The sequence below is a fragment of the Sinocyclocheilus rhinocerous genome, unplaced genomic scaffold, assembly GCF_001515625.1.
Source record: "Sinocyclocheilus rhinocerous isolate Xijiao unplaced genomic scaffold, SAMN03320098_v1.1 scaffold2120, whole genome shotgun sequence".
Lineage (NCBI taxonomy): Eukaryota > Metazoa > Chordata > Actinopteri > Cypriniformes > Cyprinidae > Sinocyclocheilus > Sinocyclocheilus rhinocerous.
In genome coordinates, this window is record NW_015630026.1 from 477,915 (window position 1) to 491,942 (window position 14,028).

The 14,028-nt window shown below is 38.5% G+C and overlaps 1 long non-coding RNA gene across 1 annotated transcript in view; it reads right to left on the reverse strand.

The window, feature by feature from the left end:
- Positions 1–4,700: 4,700 nt before the first annotated feature.
- The window catches only part of LOC107739788 (uncharacterized), a 49,046-nt gene continuing 39,718 nt past the window's right edge, over positions 4,701–14,028 (reverse strand). The window contains exons 2-3 of the long non-coding RNA XR_001640030.1: positions 9,008–9,183; positions 4,701–4,853 (exon numbers count right to left, since the gene is read on the reverse strand). This is a non-coding gene — a long non-coding RNA (uncharacterized LOC107739788). The remainder of the gene's footprint in view (positions 4,854–9,007; positions 9,184–14,028) is intronic.

Here is a 14,028-nt window from a genome sequence, read left to right on the forward strand (position 1 = left end):
AGCACGTCAGCTCATTCAGAGAGATGGATGGCTGTGGATCAGCTCAGTGACTGTCATTTATCTCAGACTGAATGTGAAACTTATATATTCGAAAACTACTTCACTGATTTATCTTAGACTTATTGAGTGGACAGGCCCCCGAAGCATAGGTTATTAAATGCTGCTATCTAAGACTATTACAATAGAGCAAACTATCTGCTGTAGGTTTCTCAACCTCAGAACTTCCAGTCCAACTCCCACTTCACAGCTGTCAATATGCAAAACACTCAATGTGTCTCAATCAGCTTTTAGCTCAGTAGTAGTTTTATCAATGTCATTCAGAGCACTAAAAGACATTCGCTCCTTAAAAAATCCTAGAATGCTGCATAAGAACCAGTCAGCACTGGTGCTCATTATATTTACTTAAAGGGGTCCTATTATGCTTTTTCACTTTTTCAACTTTAGTTAGTCTGTAATGTTGCTGTTTGAGCATAAAAAAGATCTGCAATGTATTTATTTATCAATTTATCCAAAAACGATGCAAATGTCATATTTTCTTTAGCCTCAAGTCAACAAAATGGAAGAAGAATTAATATTTAATGGTAGTCCCAATCACAATATGATCATACCTAAAGGATTTCCATTTTAATGTATTACAAAGCAATGTCATTGATAAATCCCAGTGACGTTTAAGGTGCAAGATATTATTGTCCCAATGCTCGGTGGATTAAGATTCTTCTCAGTCCCTGAAATTGTGTTCACTATATACTGGATCTGACATCGGAAACTAGGGAGCAAAATGAGACAGCAATTATCAATAAAATACAATAAATATAAAGCATAATCTTCATAAAGTGGTACACTTAAAAATGTATGACTTTCATTGCAAAAACAATTTTTTTTTTCTAAACATAAACTTCTCATAAGCATCAACCACTTGCTACAAATGTTCAACAACTGAAAAATGCAAAGCCATTTGAATATTCAATATTTTAGACTTTTGGGGTCACTGCAATTTGCATTAATCTGCAATCTCTCTTTGCAAACCAGGTTTTTGACCATAAGGCCACCTGTGTACCATTTATACTGAAGTCAGCTTTTTAACTAGCAACAGTGCTTTGGAGCAACCAGCGGTTTAATGACAGTCTCACAGACAAGCGACTGTTGAATTAACAGATTCTGCTCAGCTGACATGTCTCGTAATGCATATCCCTGTCAACACAAAGACTGTAAAACACGATGGTCTTGATTAAAAATGCTGCGTCTACTGTTACTGTCTTGTTGCAAGTAAATGGTCTGTGATACAAGAAAAACTGTCTGTTTTACTCACTCGCCCTCACACAAAATGCAAAAAATAAATAAATAAGAGCATCCTACAAACATCCTGAATAAAATTTCTCCAACCAAACATTTTTTTTTTCTGAAGGGCCCATATGTTCATCTACCACCCAAAACAGGTGTAGCAAAATAACAGATTAACACTCATTCCCAAGAGCCGCGGGCCGCTTGTTTTCACTTTACTTAAACGCCATAGCAGCTGTGGAAAAGAGACCATCAGCGGTGTTTGAAAAATCCCAGCTAACACCGAATGCACAAGATCAAGAGACCAAACCACACCTGGGGATACAGGCCTACTTGTCTATTCTACTTAACTTTTTTATTTTTTTTAAACACAAGGCCTACATTAAGTTTTTCGAGCACACTCGCGCGGTCTCTAGGGGTCTTAATTGGAGGTGGCCAAAACCAGTGAAATCTAGTTCGTTCCCAAGGTTGGGACCATCTGCATGCAAACTCACCTCCGCAAAGTAGAAATAAATATATAAAAAAACTCAGAAGCCACGTGTGATAAACACCTGCTCAGTCTGGGGAATATCTGTGTACCAATCTGCGATGATTTCTATCTCCATCTAAATAAACAGTACAGTAGGTTGGAAGGGGTGAATTTTTTTTTCCTTCCGTCTGTCTGAACATCAGCCCAGCACCGTCAAAGCCTGGCAGCTGGTGGGAGTCTGGTAACATAAGGGCCGGGCACTAGAAGAATAATGAACGTAACAGATTTGTGAGCTCCAAAAACCCATTAGGATAACGCTATTAACGATATTGGAGAGGGAGTCTGTCACGCACGCGCCACCGTTTTCCTCGGCAAACCCGTATTTGACACCTTTTGAACCTTAAATGATGATTGAGAGGTGTACTTCTTGGAGGACGCTTCTACAATACTAGCCTTCCAGCTTATATTTTATGAATGAAATGGTCAGATGCTAATGCTTGTGGCTTGCGGACGGAATAGAGAACGACTGGCTTTCGGATTCTGGATGTAATGCACACAAGGCTATGTGAGACTAAAATAAACATGAGATCCGCTAAACTCAACACCTCAGCGCATCCACTAAAACCTCCACTCACCTTCACCTCTTGTTCAAAAACACATCCTCCATCCTTCTGCATTCAGAATCCTAACGGTGCGAAAGAGCAGAAACTTACGCTCTTGGAATTCGTTTTATAGCGACAATTTCTTGTTATTTAAATACCTCGGACTAATTTAATTCAGCACGCTCGAGCATTCGCTCGGATGTAAATTACAGTGAGACTATAATGGACTCGTTATCAGGGTGGGAAGCTCAATATCATGGTTTACGTTTGGAAAACTCTCAAGACCACAGAAATGTCTTGTTGATGGAATTTTGGTCTGCGTGGCCCCAGGCTGGTCGGAGCACTGGTGTGTATCCTCAGCGAAAATCCCTGTAGTGGAAAAACACAGCACTTTCAGTTAGAGGCATTGAAATTTTACAGCACTGCATATTAGACCTGTAAAACTAGACCTTTTATGAATTAGTTCTACTATTGATCTCCTATTCAACTTCGAAATGAATTAATCTAGCAGTACTGCAGCATATTATAAAAGACAACACTGACCTAGAACAAGACTGTAGATAAGCATAATTCATAAGTCTTGAGCGGTCGGGTCAGAACCTGGACTTAGACAACATCGGTTAGAGGCTCGATAACAAGTTCAGCATGCAACCACAAAACACTGAACCCGATATGATGCACTTTTGCTCCATATCTAACCTTTCCGCTAAGCGTGGGTTGCGAGTAAACACAATACGCTTGATGTAGTGGTCAAATTGAATGAGGCTCTTTGTCTGCGCTTGAGAGGGCTGTGTTTATAAAAGCATCTTCTCAACGCCGAGACGTATAGATGAAATATGAGGACTCTTATTGAGTAGATGGCTAAAGACTCTGAGGTAATATAGCAGTGCTAGACTGATGAAAAATTCATGCTGATAAGTTGGGCAGGTGAAAGCGTCGCTCTTCAGGTTTTCATTTTCTCTGTTTGATTTCCTTATTGGCTGCCTGACTTCTCACTCCATTTTATCCCGCTCCTGAAAGTAAAGGGCTCTTATTTGTCTGTATGCCCATAATGAATGTTTGTACGTGCGTGTTTGTGTGGGGATGCGACACCCGCCATGTATACGGTACAATTTGGCATTCCATGAATTGTAAAAGCACAAATCCCATGCTGTTGTGAGGCCTGTTAGAAAAAGTTTATTAAACTTAAATGACATTAAATTAATCTAGCATGAATAATTCATCTGTATCCACCAAAACAGTGATTTTGTTTCGCAAGTGTATCTAGAAAAAACAAAACAAAAAACAATTTAAATTAAAAAATAATTACACATATTACCCATATTTTATATTCACAACCCTTACCAAATGATTTTCTCCATTACAAAATATTTAACATTCCATAAAATTGTAATCTCAATCCATTTTCAATCCATTCGCAAAACAGCCAATTTACCCCGTAACTCGTATGTTTGTGATACTTTTTATCAATTTATAGAGAAATACATTAATCAGTACCAACAATACCAACATTCGGTTACAAACTAGCCCCTAGATTAATATAACAAACCTTTCACCCATTCTGGTGTTTTAAAACTATTAATATTTAAATTAGTAATTATTAATAATAAATTTTTAACGCTCTCTGTTCAGTTTTAATGTCAATGGTCATTGCTTAAATATTGCAATACATAAAATAATAAAATATATAAATTGATTAATTAGTAAAGAATGTATTAATTTATTTTTTAAAAATGGTTTATTAAATAAATAAACAAATAAAATCGGACATAAATGGGAAAATTTCCAAATGCATTTAGCCATTACCAAGTTTTGAAAACAAGGCTACAAAAACTGCACATTTTGGTAAATGAACATTAAAATTTAGTTAGAACACCCCAGTTTACTGAAGCCTAGGCACCTTTTTTCACTAACCAATTACTTAAATTTCATTAATGAAATTCTATTTGTATCCTATTTGTGAAAGGTGTCACACATGCTTGAGTGGAGACGATAGTTCTCTCATTTCTTTAGTTGAGCATGTGAACTAGTTCTCATCTACCCTCGCGTCCGTGCACATAAGTGGCCAGAGGCAAAAGCGAGAGGCAAGGATGTGTTTGAACGTGTGTACGTTTGTGCATGTGCGTCCACGTAAAGCAGGGGAATCGAATGCCTGCAGAATCCCGAAGAGCTGGGCTGTCAGTCAGACAAGTGTTGGAGAGCTTGTTGGGCTCTGATAAGTGCATTTATGGAAAAAGCCTGCCTGCCTTTATCTCCTCATTGCAGGTTAGATCACCAATAAAAAAGGGCTAGGTGAGGAGAGAGGGAGGAGGGTGTCAGATAAGTGCGCTCCGTCGCTCTACCTGCCTGTGGTGAAGAGAACATCTGAACCTTTCGGTATAGAGATGAATTGGAAATGACCATAAGCCGCACTCATCAACAGCTGCCAGCCATGCGGGTCTCTCTCGACTCTGCGTCTGGCTTCAATCCGAGCGCCATATCATCCACGGACTGCATTTTTCCTGTAAACAAAGGTCTTACAATTAGGTTAGGTTACCTCACCCGCAGGCTATCTCTCTTTGTCTCTCCGCTCCAATTTTCAAACCCTTGTCTTTGTTTATTTCACTTTTTTTGACCGTTATGACCTCTCCTACTTTTTAAACACACTTTCGCCCTCCCTTCCCAATGTTTTTTTTTCCTCCCGTATCGTCAGAGAGCTGGAACCTGGAGCTTAGGGATGATGGAGTATGTTTAGCTAGCCTTGGGCTCCGTTCCTTTCAAAGCCGCATGCAGAATGGCACTATCGGTTGCTAGCTAACGCCTCACTGTGCAGGACAGGGTACCGTGAGGAATCACTGTTTGCCCAGCCAAAGCCGAGCCCTGATAGGTTCGCCCGATTCTCACTTTTAAAGTATGAGATTGTGAAGAGGGAAAAAAGGAAAAGCCGCCACAAGCTAAAAGCACGCTGGCACACATCCTCTCATAGCAGCACATTTATTTGTGTTTCATGTTTTCCATCTGCAGAATTTAATTTATGGGCATGACAGCGAGTGTGCGCGCGAAAGACCGCCTTACCACCACCACACACAACAAACATGTTATATACTCAACTACTGGCTGGAGTCCACAAGAAATGTGACAGAAATCAAAAACTTGCGCAAAAGTACACAAACATGCATGCAAGCATCACAAATTTGCTGTTAATTTCACCTGGCACGCATCTCAAGCGATTAACCATCAGGTAATTTTCCAGTTCTTTCTCTCAGCCGATTTATTTCCTCGTCTCTTTCTTTTAGAGATCCTGTGTTTTACACTGGAATCCATTTAAAAATCCAATGTATTGATTTCTACACTCACTTTTTTTTTCTAGTGACTTGACCCCCACAGTTAAATATTCATAAGGCATTAAATATAAAAGATGCACATTTTGTACATCTGACCTATTGTAATATACGGCGGCAGCGGCGGTAATTTGCTCCATCCGGCATAGTGAGGTGAACCTGGCAACATCAGAGACAAACAAAACCATCAGCGTCCCACATGCTCAGCGTTGATTAGTACGCCAGGAAAAAGACAATGCAATTTTCCCTTTTGGCAGCGCAGGGGCCTCCATGACTACCTTTATAACATTATGTTGTTGATGATGTTCTTATAAATGGCTTTTTTTTCTCTCTCACGCAAAGCCAAACTGGGGAAATTGGCTTCCATTATGGCTTTTAAATAAAATAAGCGCAAAGCAATAAGAACTGAAACTCGGGAAAGCCATAAAACCGCTAATTAAGATGCGCCACGGCTCAGCTAGCGAGAGAGATACAGTAGAATGGAGAGTATATTTTTTTTTAATCCCCACAGAGAGAGGAAAAAAGATGGTGGCGGTGGGGGAAGGGGGCTGGCGGAAAGAAAATAGAGAGACAAGCTTTATTCCCTGGGTGAGGCTTAGTCAATCTGTCCTGTCTGGATCCAATATAATGCATTAAAACTGAATTATACAGCACCGCTCGGCGCATTCACTTTAGTGGTGGAGGAAACCGGGGACAAGCGGGTGTGAGTTACTCGTTTTTTCTCTCTTCCCACCCGTGACTGTTCCAATCTTTTCTTTCCTCTCTCTTGCTTGCTCTCATCATTATTTCTCAGAACAGTTTGCAAGGCCTGTGATACGTGAAAAGGATGCCATGTTGGCTCAGTGTGGGCCCTTGCATCTTCCAAGAGGGAGGAAGAGAAGATCCAAAGCTCCCTTGTGCAGCCATATGGATGAGAAGGATGTGTAGAGGGGTCCCTGACAGAAAGGAAGAGGCTCCCCCTGCGTCACAGAAACATCTCAAGGCAGACTATACAAGAGGGGCTTTAGGAACCGTAGGGGTCCCTCGACTGGAAGTAGGTGCTAAACGTTTTAAATATGACAAGACACTCCACGGGGGACTAGGAATATAGGAAGATGAGGATGAAGGCACTCAGGAGAAGCAGATATCAAATACAGGTTAATGTGTAGCATTCATACACCGTTTATTAAAAGTCTAGTAGGCAACCCTAAAATCAAAATACAATCTGCTATAATTTATGCACTCTTTTCCACTTTTTAAATATTGTTTAAAAGTTTAGGGTCAGTAAGATTTTTTTGTTTGTTTGTTTGTTTTAATATATTATTATTTTTGTTCAGCAAGGAAGCATTAATCAAAAGTGAAAGTGAAGACATTTATAATGTTACAAAAATGTTCTATTTTTAAAAATTAGCAAAAAGCATTTCCAACATAAAAAATCTAATAAAATAATTTATTTAGTTTATTGTATGTTGAATATTTTGTCTTATTGTGCTGGCAGATTTTAAATATAAATATTATATATACATATTCCATACATATACATATATATATATACTGTATATAGTTCAGTCATGAAACTCTAGATGGCACAGGCTGACTGGTTGTTAACGTAACTGATGATATTCAGAGAGTTAAACAACTTGGCACAAGCTGATTGGTTCATGCTGCATATGCCTTCCATTTATATGGCTGGCTAGCATTCACTTGAGATTCCTGCAGCGTGCTTTCAGAGTTTCTCTGAAACCCTCCACCTTCCCCAGCTCCACCTGTATAGATCTGCTACGGGTTATTTTATATGCTATTTGTGCAGCAGCAGTATGTCTTAAATACTCACGGCACCGTATCGCCATATGCATTGGCAGTAGTGTCAGTGTTCCTTGTTTGACCCCTGTCTTAGTTCCTGTTTTCCTTATTTGGTCTTTCCTGTTCCTGCCCTCCTTGTGTGAATTCATATCCAGCTGTGTTTGATCCATTAGTTCATTTGCTCCCAGGTCCTATTGTCCTATTTGGTGTCTGTGTATTTAAAGTGTTCCCAATTCCTAGTTCTCTGTCTGCTGTTAAACGTCATACCTGAGTTCTTGTGTTTGTATCCCTTTGTTCGTTGAATTAAATTCTAGTTAAAGTATTCTCCAGCATCTCCTCGTTCCTCCCAAGTGAAACGTGACAAGTAGCAAGTTCCAGTACTTGCTTGCAGCAGCAGCAATAATCTACAACTACAGCAATAACCAACAGCAGCAGTAATTCAGCAGCAGCGTAGCAGATCTATTCCGCCAAGACCAAATACATTCACAATGTCATATCCATCACCATGCTAAAATCTTCCGAGAGTTGTCATGATTGAAATATATATATATAATATATATATATGCAAATATATTCAAATATTAAAAAAGTTAAAGGCCATGGAAAAAAAAATTAGAATGCAATAAGTAAAAAAGACATACAGACATTAAGGTTTTGTTTTTTTACATTTTTAGCACTATAAAAGCCGCATGTGAACCTTTTTGCCAAACAAGGATTACCCTATACATATACACTATGGAAATACAGAACAAACCAGAAAGGTTTAAAGGGGTCATATGATGCTGCTAAAAAGAACATTATTTTGTGCTGACTCTTAACTTTTATAAAGAATATCTCTTTGGATTTGAGACTTTAATCTTTGCAACGTTACAGATCTTCTTTATGCACCAAGAGCTTGTAACACTCCAAAGAGAAAGGAAAAATTGAAATCGCTTCATATGACCCCTTTAAAATGAGCTGAACTGAAATGCTTCTACTTCTCATTGCTCAAATATAGTGTTTCTTTTACCGCTGAGATTAACAAATGCATACATAAGAGCAGTATTTCTTGGGCTTTAGGAGTTTCATGGCACTTTGATCCAACAGGATAAGGGATAAATCCCGAACCCATGAAGAACCAGCAGTTCTTTATCAAATAGATTAGGAGCTTTACTATTTAGGCATTATGGGAGATTTGGTCACAAAGTGTCACAGTTCTAATGTGTTGCATCTCTATTCCATTTACTCTGCCAAGTGACTGTGGAGAGGTGGGTAAATGGTAAATCCGCTCATGCTGGAATGGATGATAAAGTCATATGTAATTCCATTCCTTCTTGCAGTAGCAATCGCTTCAAGTCCTGTGACTTGCATATAATTTCTAAAACTTACGTAGACACAATTGTTTTTCCTTTCATCCAACAGAGACAAAAGACAGTGACCAGAAATGACTGGGGAGAGAGAAGGAATGTGATCTGGACTCAATCCTGCATGACCAGCACGTCAGGAGCACGTGTGCTAATCGTTGTGATACACATAAGCTTTTATGGTTAAGATCTAGTTTTATCAACCCCCACCTTTTGTTGTCTTTGTTCGTGTCCTCCTGCTTGCTTCTGAATGTCAGAGGTCTCATCTAATGGAAAATCAGGCTGTAGGTTATTGACTGACACGAGACAGCTGGATCAGTAGCAGATAACTGAGGGTCAGATTGAGGAGTCAAACCCAAACAGTCAAACCCAATCCTCTTTAAGGCCTGGAGGAGGAGGATAATGTCTAATTAGGGATTTACTTTAAGATACACAAGTAATTACACTACTGACAACAACAACACAAACAGATAATACAAGCACACAGAATGAAAAACAACAGCTGATATGTTTTCTTTCAGGTGGGCCACCATAGTGGTAATCTAACTGACAAAGATGTTCAATGACAAAGTGTTTTTTTTTTTTTTTGCCAATGATAACACAAGAAAAACTAACACTGCAAGACATTAAATCACTAGAAAAAAGAAAAATGTAAGGTAAATCCAAAGTATTTTGAAAATGCTGAGTTATTAAGTCAAATAAATAAATACATATTATTTAAATTTAATTAAAATTTAATATAGTAAATTTTAAAAATAAATTACGCACACATGCATACATATGTAAACTAAATGGACTAAAACTAATTGAATTAAATTGAAATGAATTCAATTTGAAGGGTAAAAAAGAAAAATGTTACAAAATGACACTAATGCCATGGTCCACCATTAGGTCTAATCACAATTAAATTTTACAACTGAAATTACAATTGAATTTAAAAAGTGAATATATATTCACATATACACATATTATTCATGTATTTATATACTTGCACTTTCTCTATACACACACACACACACACACACACAGAGAGAGAGAGAGAGAGAGACATAAATAATTAATTTCATTAAACATTAAAAAAAAAACTATATTACTGCATTGTTCCACCAATAGGTCTAAAAAACAAAACAATAAAGGGCACACTCTCATGGTGAAAATACAGATTTACTCCACTTAGAAATGCTATTTCCAACCCTAAATGCACAAGAAAATCCATTATCAGCCAAGTCTTTTTTTAACACGTGTTATTTGATTACAAAAAAAGCTACAAAAGGATGTAATTGGCAGAAACCACCCTATGCTCAATCTAATTAGCTTTTTGGCAGCTTGGTAGATTTTCAAAAGTGGAAAAGAACAAAAATGTCATGCATTCATCTTTTTATTAGCATTGTTATTATTATAATTTCGGGCAGACAAACTTTGGGATTTCAAGCTTATTCTGACAAGTCTGAAAGACTATAAACACTCTCCTTCTCTCTTGATAAACTGTTATTGTTGATCCAGTAATTAAAAGTACATCGACTCTTGAGGCCTGCTTCCAGCTCTTATTCCGGACACTTCACTGGGATGCACGAGTATGTGATTCTGTCGACTGCTGTGTTTATGTTGGGGAGCGTAAAGCAGGCATCGGGGCAATGTGCTCCAGGACATCAGCCTCGCCAGCAAATCTGCCCCTGATTCCCAGACCCCGTCCAAACCACCCACCCACCCCCTTTTATCAAAATAGGTCACTTCCAAGTGAAGCCAGTTGGCAAAGAAAAGAAAACAGACTTTCTAAACTAAAATAAACAACAAATGTAAGGGGAAAAGGAGGTATGAAGAAGATCAGATTTCAAATTGTCTCTTTTATTCGCGACTTTGTTGTCTAAACCCCTGCTGAAATTCCGAGGATGTGATCTGCAGCGGAAGGAATTTTGCTGGTGGGGAGTGAGAGCAGCATTGTCTTTAGGCAGGGTGTTAGAAAAGAAAGACCAACATAGCCTACATACAGCCAGCCCACAGCGAGCGCATGTAATCCACCCAAGACATAAGCTGGAGGGAGGGATGTAATTGAAGCTGCCTTGACAGGAGCAAGGAAACACAAGATTGGACATTTGGAAAGGATGGAGGGGGGACCTGGCTGCGGATGGGTGTGTATGTGCGTGTTCTGTGGTCACAAGAAACAGCAGATGGTTCATTTCCTGTGTTGATTTGGGGGGCAAGATAGACAAAGCTGATGATGACTCATTGGGCTAGAATACGGAAGTCCATGAGGCCAGACGCTAACAAGCCAAATACCTCCACATACTCACGGACATTTCCACACGTAGGGAGATGTCTTATCTTTAAGCTGTAGGGAAAAGAAATGGAAATGACAAGAGATTCTGAAGTATCTTGGTTGCATGCCTATGGGGGAAAATCGGTAAATTCAGGAAATACAAGTACAAAACACAAACCCAATTTGATGTACTTTGTCTTGTTCTCTAATGAAAATGTCAACATGCTGAAACAAGATAAATTTACTTGAAAAGGAAATTACATTTTTCAAAGATATCTTACACATTTTTGTGTGGTTTGTGCTTAATAAAAAAAAACTATGTGGAATTAAAAAAAATAGATTGTTTTCCCTTTGAATAAAGTTGTTTTTTACCCATCTGGCAAATAATTTCTTTATTTGAAAATGTCATTTTGCTTCAAATAAATGTGTTATTTTAATAATGCTGAGATATTTATACTGGAAAACGGAAAAAGAAATTTTTTGAGCAAAAAAAAATAATGCTGTGAATGTCTTAAAGGGGTCATATGATGCTGCTAAAAAGAACATTATTTTGTGTATCTGGTGTAATGAAATGTGTTTATGCGGTTTAAAGTTAAAAAAACATTATTTTCCACATACTGTACATTATTGTTTCTCCTCTATGCCCCGCCTTTTTGAAACGCGTTGAAATCGCATCATATGACCCCTTTAATTTAAACCCTTTTGAAGTGCTTAAAATCTAGGAAGTAGTTTAAGGGGCCGTTCACACAGAACGCATCTTAGCATCTAAAAACACGAGACGCAACACTCAGGAATGTTGTTTTAAAAAAGTGCAGTGCAGAATGCCTCCTCCGTCATGTTGCCGTCAAATAAAACTGTACTGTAAATAAAAGCTCTCAAAGCTTGCCCCACCTCTGGTGTCTTCTGATTGGTCCATTGTTTTGGAACTGATGAGAAGGCACTGCGTGTAAAAGTTGAGATTATTTTAACTTGACACAGCATCTTAAAAATGTTCCACTCATGTGCAAGATGCTGCAAAAGATGAAAGATGCAAGTGCAATGGCCATGCATGTCCGTCTAGTGTGTTTACATAGAAAAACAACGGAAACGCAGCGCATTGAAATGGAAAAACGAGTTCTGTGTGAACACACCCTAAAAGGTGTTAAAGCTGGTTTGATACTCACATGGTCCGGTTAACCATTAAACACAGGTAAACGCTATGTAAATAATATCCTATCTGTGAAAACATGACTTGTCACATTTAGCTTTAAAGGGGTCATAGGATGCTACATGCACTTTTACAAGTTGTTTGAACTGAAATGTGTGTTGGCAGTGTGTGTACACAACCACCCTATAATGATAAAAATCCACCCAGTGTTTTTTTTTTAATCTTGTTAAATGTTTTCCCCTTTCTCAAATCGAGCCGATCTCAGATGATCTCAGGCCCCTCCCACGATAGTTTGATTGACAGCAGCGTTTCAGCACAGACTGGACTGGTGTCTTAGTGACTGTCATCAGTCCGCCATTGTTTCCGCTGGAGCAGATGTAGGCAAGAATGACTCCTAAGCGATTGAGGTGTTCTGTTGTTGGATGTAATAATGAACATAGCAGTCGTCATTTACTCCCGACATCTGAGCCGCTGAAGACGCAGGGGATTACATTTGTTTCTGAAAGGAATGCGCCCCCGATCTACCTAAATGCGTCTATGTTCGCGCGAATCATTCATGATCCAGCCTCATCTATAGAAGAAGTGAGTATAATGTTTTGTAATGAATCTTTGCAAATCGCCTTTCCTAATAATGTGCTAGTTAGCAAGTTTCGCGGCTAAAGTAAACAGGACGGCTCGTCACCCCACAGAAGAGAGGGGTGACGAGAGCTCATTAGCATTTAAAGGGAAATGCAGCAAAACGGATTGCTGTGAAAAGAGCTGATATTAACAAGGTAAAAAGGGTGTTCTTTACACTACTATTGAGAAATTTTAACCAAAGCATGTTATAGACTTTTCATTAAGACCCTAAAGTTTTTTACACTACCATTGAGAAATTTTAACCAAACTATGTTACAGACTTTTCATTAAGACCCTAAATAATCATATCAACTTGTGGAAAATGGGCATCCTATGACCCCTTTAAAAGGAAAATATCTAACTAAATTCCAATTTTAGGAAAACATATATATGCACAAGACTTCACAGAACATCTTCAATATGTCTGATATCAACATGCAGTGAAAGATATAATGTGAAGCACTTCTAAAGCTCTCCTAATAAGTAAGAATTCTGCTAAAAATGGCCTTTTCCTTTTTTCTTTCTTGACTTTTTTGCATTTGTCAACACTAAAACACTGACAAATTGAGGTATGTATTTGTTCACAAAATCAGGGAAACACCCCTCTATCACACACAGTCACAGGAGATGCATTTTCAAATGCATGTTACTGCCAGGTGTAAACAGCAGTGTGTCTCGCCTGACAACATGTGATCGGATCACCCGAGACAGATGTGACTAGGAGGTGTAAACAGGGCCAGAGCAGCGTCTCTGGGCAGAATAATGACAGTGATACCCTGGTGATTTTGCCAAGTAGGACATGTTCTTGGATCAACATCTTTGTTAGTCCAGGAACAACATTCCTATAAGCCAATCATGTCAACGAAAGGGAAGGTTTATGGCTTTTAATAAAATTATCAATAATTTCTAATTATTATTCCCCTCAGATTACGGTTTATGGCTATGCATGGTTAGGGACGGAGTTAGCACTTTTTTTTTTAAAGAAAGGACCAACAAAATACCCTGACCCAGGAACACATCGAACTTTGCAAAAATCACAGTAAATTGGGTAGAAATGGCAGGTCAAGTTGAGAGCAATGCATTGTGGGATACTGTGTCTTCTGCACTTCTATCAAATGTACTTGATTATTTGGATATTTCATGTAGCCAACAGTACATAACGTACATATTGCAAAATACGAATTATAGTATAGTATAGTATAGTATAGT